We start from the raw sequence: 6,855 nt of genomic DNA, 5'->3' as shown, positions 1-6,855 counted from the left end.
TGCTACAGGTTAAAGACAGGCATAAAGCTTTGAAGAGTCTAAATCTTAGATTATAAAGATTATAAATTTTAGGAGGACAAGGACAGCTGCTGTCTGTACGGCAGCAGTGCCCTGCAGGCAAGGGGCAGCTTCTGCCTGCAATGGCACCGATCCACCTCCATCCCCGGCACTGCCGCTGGCAGGGCAGCCCCGTGGTTCCCCGAACAGCTGCAGGAGGGGCTGGGCAGCCTGGGGAGCTCCCTGTGGGTGACTTGGGAATGCCAATGCACCAGGCTGAGCAACTCAAGGGAAGGGAACACGATAGGAAACGGTAGGAAATGGATGATTTGCCTGTTCCTTTCAGCGCTGGAGCTCATGCACTCACAAGGTGGCTGTGCAGTGGCCGCAGGCTGCGCTGCTGGGGTCACGCAGCCAGGTCTGCCCCTCGCAGTGTGGGGCAGCGCGTTGGGGCAGCGCACAGCCCAGAGGGTGCTGTGTAGGTGCCCCTGCCGAGGCACTGTGGATGAGTGCCAGCACACACCAGAGTCAGGCATGTGAGCTGGGCTGCTCCCGGCCGAACCGTGGGCTGCGCGCCCTCTGCCACCACCGCTGGGACCACCCGCTGCAGCAGGCGCGAGCGCTCCCACCCCGGCCCTGCCCGCCAGCCCCACTGCCTGAGGCAGACCATGGGGTGCTGACACGCCAGGGCTGGATGCGAAGCGCGGGGGCATCGGCATGAGCCGTGGCAGCATCTGTGCTGGCTGGAGCCCGCCCCAGGCAGCGGAGCCCTGCCGCGAGGACACCGTGGCACGCAGGCAGCACCAGCCACCCAGGTTTGCTCAGTGTAATATCAAAAGATGGGCAAGAGGAAACTCTTTCCTGGTACTCTGTATTTTTAATTCATATTTTCACAGATCTGCCTGTCCTAAATCCCAAGCAGATGGTGCAACTCAGCCCGTCTCCTCCAGCAAGGATGATCCCTGGGGCCTCCCTGCAGAGAGTGTACATTTCAAAGGATAATTCCAGCAGCACTCCTTACCCTGATCTGGAGGCTTCTGAGCATCTATGTACTTCATCATTCTTCACATATACCTGCCCCTGCCTCGCACCATCTCCCACTGGGGCTTGCTTTTCTCTTCTAAAAGGTAAGCAGAGTTGCAAGCTCTTAGATGCGGACTTAGAAGCAAAGATAGCTATGAAACTCAAGAACCAAAAATAAAAATCAGAAAGGAAAACAAGAAGAGAAAAGAAGGAAAAATCCTATGTGAATTCCCTGATCTCTGCTACAAAAATAGAAGCAGCCTCCCCCTCCCCATTCCGCATGCTGGCAGGGATGTCGCTTTCCAGGAGGTAGCCCCAGAGCCAGTGGCAGCAGCAGCAAGGGAAGCCCATTACCCTACGGCACACTCTCTGCACCTTTTTGTGCTCATGAAGGATTTCTGAAACAACAAATCCCACTTGATAATTGTGTTGCGAAAGCCTCACTTTGAATATTTAATAGAATTATTGCTAGTTATCAGCACAACTAGGTGATAAATTACAAGCAGTCTTTACTCAACACAAGGCAGAGCCATTAGGGGGTTTCAATCACATTTCCCACCCTACCCCCTTGTCAGGATGACCATGAATTAAACAGAAAAACAAACAACCTGCCCCCCACCCAGAGGCTCATTCCTTTAAAAAATAAAGAGATACAGAAACGCTCATCAGCTTTGGCCTTGTCCCAGCTTCCCGTGGACTGTCACAACTACAACTTTCCTCTGTCTTCCTTCATTCCCGCACCACCCCTCCCTGCCGGAGTCCTCTGGTTTTGCCTCCCCACACCCCCTCTGCTGTATATGAATGAGGTGATCTTTTAGCTGCCCTTTGTCTTGGAAAAAAATTAATTCTCATTTGCATTACCTCGACTAAATGTCACCCACCGATATTTTGTTAGACATTAGCAATGCTGGCAGAGAGGGGCACGGGATAATTGCGTTCTGCCTAGCGGTGGGATTTACATAATTTCAGACAGCAATTAAAGAATCCCTGGGAAATTTTTTTTCTCTTCCAACCTCTCCTACAAAGAAAGTGTTCGTTTACATTAAGCGCTCAGCTCCTCGCTGTTCATTTGCATAAAATTAAAGGTTTTTGTGTTCTGGAACAGCAGGGTAACATTTAAAATTCCGTTTCAAAAAGCTCACCTTAGAATAATAAAATGTTAATATCATTTCATGGGCTGGAGAAGGTTGCCAGCTGCCTTTCACTTCAAACTTTTATCCAATACTAACTGTTTGGGTGGGTAATATTATTATTATTTTTTTGTTGTTAAGATATAAACTTTCTTGAAAAAGTGTGGGGATGTAAATGTGCCTATCGATGGGTCTCTGCAGGGCTACTCCAGAGCAGAATGTTTGTTTACTCCATAGTTTTTTAATTAAAAAATCATGCAAAAGAGCAGCAGTGGAATATTATAGGCTGTAATGTGCCGACATACTCCAGACTAAGAGGGGAAATGCAATTTGGATCAAAACTCTTTCATTTGCTTTCATGGACGTGGCAGTGGCACGCCAACGAGCGCCTGCTCCGAGACAGCTCCAGCCAGGGCTGTTTGCACAGCCCCAGCCCGTGCTGCAGGCAGGGAGGGCAGCGGCGGAGCTGGGGAGTGGGGGCTGCTGTGCCTGGGCAACGCGCTCCTCTGTGGGCCCTCGCTGGGATTTTGGCTTTATGTGGTGGCTGCACTAATAATTCCCTTCTCTGACCCAGAGACGGGTGCTGCTGGGCAGCGGTGATAGGAATCCCTCCCCTGCCCCAGCAGCACCTCGGGAGGACAGGAGGAAGCCGGAGCCCGGGGTTGGCGGCAGCCTGGTGTTGCCAGCGTGGCTGCAATCCCTGGTGCCAGCGGCACAGCCGGAGCTGCAGGCTGGCGGGGGTGTGGGGCTGGGCCATGCAGCTGGGCCACCAGGACCAGAACGTCTGTGCCCGAGCAGCTGTTGGTGTCCCCTGGTTTCTGAAGAGGCAGTGGCAGATGTTGCAGCTCCTCACCCACATCCCCTGCTGCCTCACAGCTCTGTATGAAACTCTCGTGGGTCCGATGTGCTGGCAGCCCTGTCTGACCTTGGGAGCTGGCAGCCACAGGCGGCACCAGGGACGGCAGCAGCCAGCACTGCAGGACACTTCCCGCACCTCTGTGTGCTGCGTTTCAAGCAGAAACTGAGGATGCTGCATGCTCGTGTCCTACGGCAGCAGCAGGCTGGACATGGGGACCTCGTGTGGGGAGCACCCAGCCCCTCACCAACCAGCCCCATGCCTGGCGGGCAGGCAGGGAAGTCCTGCAGCTGCCAAACAGGAGGACAGCAGCTCAGAGGAGCTCTGTACCACGTCCTGTGAGACTGGGAACAGAGGCCAGAGGCTGCCAGGGCTGAAGCTTCCCCAGCCATCAGCTGCCTTTATTCTGAGCACTCTCAGCACTAAATAATAATAAATGACATTTCCATTTGAAAAAGACCCTGGTGAGGTCTCTCAATGACCTTTTTTTTTATCACCAGGGTTCCTTGTGCCTGCGAGGAGTTGTCAGATGTGCTGCCCGTCCCATGCACAAAGGACAGAGCCCCAGCAAGACACCTTCCTGGGCAGAGGCAGCAGGGAAGGATGGGCTCTGCAGGGCTCTCCCACCACTTCCCCCTGCTGCCAGGTGGGGAATATTCCAGGGGCCGGCCCCTGCCCTCCTGTGCAAGAGGTACGGAGAAAGCAGCTCCATCTTGCACTGTCACACTTGGCCGGCATTGCCACAGAGACCCACGGCCCCTCAGAAAGGCTTCCAGAGCCCAGGTACCCGCGTGGCTCCTCTGTGCTGGGCAGCGGTGCCGGGGGATTCAGCAGTGACCTGGCAGCGAGGCCGCCGATAGGGAGCCGTGCTGCTGGTGCCCCCGTCCCGCTGCCAGGGGGCCACAGGACGTGCCAGAGCACCCAAAGGTGCTGGAGGTGCCCAGCAGGCTGGGAAGCGGTGCCCAGCGGCTGGCCGGGTGCTCGCCTGCCCACCGCACCCTGAGGGCCGGTGGGCCCTGGAGCAGTGCTCCCCTTCCCAGGGACACCAGCCCCGCCTCGGGGGGCTGCGGGGGCTGCACCCAGCCGGCAGGACCGGGTGCGCCTGGCACCACCCCGCCGAGCCATGTGCTGGAAGGGGCGCCTGGGTGCTGTGTCCTGGTGCACGGCCACAGGTGAGAGGGCTGGGGGCTGCCAGGGGCCTCTCCTTTGTGCGGCGTTTGCAGTCACCAGATGCTGCCCGCCCCATGCACGCCCTGTGCCCCCGCCTGCCTCCCCTGCTCAGCCGCGTGCCCGCAGCCACCGCTCCCCAGGCGCAGAGAAAAGGGCTCGTGACTGAGCTGAGGCAGGCGGAGATCTTCCACCTGGCAGTCCTCTGATCTGCCACCATTTGGGGCTGCTGTAGGATTGTTGCAAAAAGTATTTCATTAAAAATGAATCCAAATTCCAGCTGCTGCGTTATCTGACTGGTTCTTAGGTAGGAGAACGTCGAGCACAATCTACATTCCCTGGTGACCATATTTGATTTCTGCTTAAATCTCCAGGCCACTAAAACTCCTACCTACCTGCCAGCAAGTGCCAATTTTTCTTAATGATTTGCAGAGGGAATCTACACCTTCAGAAGTACAATGTATATGAAACCAGGACAGACTCGGAGTTTTAAGCATCCAGCTCACTAATGACTTGTTATAAATGTTTTCCAAACTGCTTTGTGTCTCTGGGAGGTGAGAATTATCACTGTATCTCAGTAAAAATGAATATAAAATAGGAGCAGCATGCTGCACACTTCACATTAAATGCTCACAAATAAACCATTTGCCATTCTGATGTCAGCAAGCGTCTCCATCACACACATCTTATCAGCTGCCAGGACACGGCCGAGTTCTACATGGAGTTTTCTTCGTCCCACTTTTCAGGGTTTTAAGAGTCAGCACAAAACCCGATTGTATTGTGGGTGACCAAAGTACCGAGCAGGCAGTAAAGGAGAGGGTGAAGAATAAAATATTTTACTTGGGACAGAAGCAGACTGACCCCCGCGCTCTGCGAGTGCCCCGAGCAGAGCAGGGCGAGTGGCAGCAGAGCCGGGAGGCAGCAGGCAGAGGGAAAGGGAAGGGAACCACGCAGCCCCGCATTCCAGCAGCCTGTGCCCCAGGACAGGGGCCCTGCAGCACATTTTGCCGGGGCAACCCACGCACGTGCACCCAGAGCACCCGTGCATGAGCGGGTGAGACGTGCCATACGCCGGGCTGTGGCATCAAGGTGCCCGTGTGGGCTGTGAGTGAGCTGCGCACTGAGGAAGCAGCTGGGGCTGGTGAGCAGATCAAAACCAAGGGGCTCCCTGCTCGTGGGAGACGTTACAGAACCCTTTTGCCTCCTGGATGAAAAGAAAACAAACTTTTTTTAAATTGGAAATGAAGACGATTGGCCTAGGAATTTGTCTTAGAAAAAATCATGAATTCATTAAAAAATTTTCATTTCAAAATTTGTTTTCATTACTTTTACATTATTTTATGACATCAGTAGTAGCGCATAATGTGACCTGTCATATCATGTCAAGTCATGTCATAATATGCATAATAGTAGTAGAAGTGCATAATATTACATGTCATATTGACATAATCAGAATATTCTATTATTATTGACTTTGTCAAACTAATTACAACACAGACAGGAAATACTTTGCTATAGAAAATAAGATTAAAAGGTGCAACTTTTACAAATTAATAGTTAATTCCATTTGCAATTGTATCATAATGTATTTGTATAAAAACTAATACTTGACTAGTATATTATGCTATGCTATGCACTGCTACACATAATTCCATGGAAATAATGCAATAAGTAAAATTAAAACAATCCAAGAAAAATTTATCTTGAAACTACTTCAATTGCTTTAAATAAATAAAAAAACTTCAAAACAAAAAATAAGTTTTTTTTTCTAAACGTGGAAACTAAGAGATCTCAGTACAAAGTAACTCATGTTAAAATAGCCATAGTAGAGGGATAATGTATTGGAAATCATCCCCCCCCTCGCTCCAAAGTACCAGTGAGGGAGGAGCAGCACTGGTGGCATTTCCCCGCGGCGTTGCACAGTGGTGTGCCAGCTGTGCGGCCGTGCACGAGCGTGCTCACACCCACAGGAGTGCACACCCCTTGGACACGCACCACGGACCCACTCCTCGTCAGAGGTTTCCCCCTTTCCACACCCAGGCTCACGCTGTGCCCACTGGGACTTCTAATTGACTTGACATGTTATAAATTGCCTAACTTGGCTGCGATTGCTGTGAAGAATGGTACTTTAAAGGACTCAATATCTGTATATCTCCCTTTGATAAACATTGGCTTGCTGAGCTTAGATCTTATTTATTTACCCTTGGAGCAGGTTCATTACTATGTATTAGGTAGATATGACATATTTATGGAAATATGGGGACTCTTTATGGAATATATTAAGATTAAATAAATCATTTACTATGTGGTCAAGAACTACAGCAATCCTGATGAACGATCCCATGATTTTTTTTGATCTTTGTGTAAATTTAAGAGCCATCGCCCCTTTGTTTTCCTGGATCTGGCAGTACCTTCCCGAGCCCCATGAACCACGCTCACAGCGGGGCCGTGAGGCATCGCTGCCGCGCACCAGGGCGCTGAGGACCACGCTGCTGGGACAGCCCCTCCGGGTCCCCTTTGCTCCCACCCCGCTGCCGGTGCTTGCTGCTGTTGGTGCGGCCCGGGGGAGCCCAGCAAGCCCTCGGGCACCCACCAGCTCACAGGAACCTGCTTAGCAAGCTGAGAAATGGTGCCGGTTTCGTTAGCCCGCGTCATCCCACTCAATGTAGTCTGCCTCATGCA

General features: G+C 52.2%; 1 long non-coding RNA gene across 2 annotated transcripts; it reads left to right on the top strand.

Annotated features, from left to right (window-relative positions):
- Nucleotides 1-245: 245 nt before the first annotated feature.
- Nucleotides 246-6,442, top strand: LOC137842664 (uncharacterized). Of its 2 annotated transcripts, none has more exons than XR_011089153.1 (3): nucleotides 246-812; nucleotides 894-1,124; nucleotides 4,548-6,442. It is a non-coding gene; the product is annotated as an uncharacterized lncRNA (long non-coding RNA). The 2 variants fall into 2 exon arrangements; XR_011089152.1 differs by having other exon boundaries at nucleotides 251-310.
- Nucleotides 6,443-6,855: the final 413 nt, after the last annotated feature.

This window comes from Anas acuta, chromosome 20 (genome assembly GCF_963932015.1).
Source record: "Anas acuta chromosome 20, bAnaAcu1.1, whole genome shotgun sequence".
NCBI classification, from domain to species: domain Eukaryota; kingdom Metazoa; phylum Chordata; class Aves; order Anseriformes; family Anatidae; genus Anas; species Anas acuta.
The sequence above is the reverse complement of the archived record's forward strand: the minus strand, read 5'-3'. Positions and strand labels throughout refer to the sequence as shown.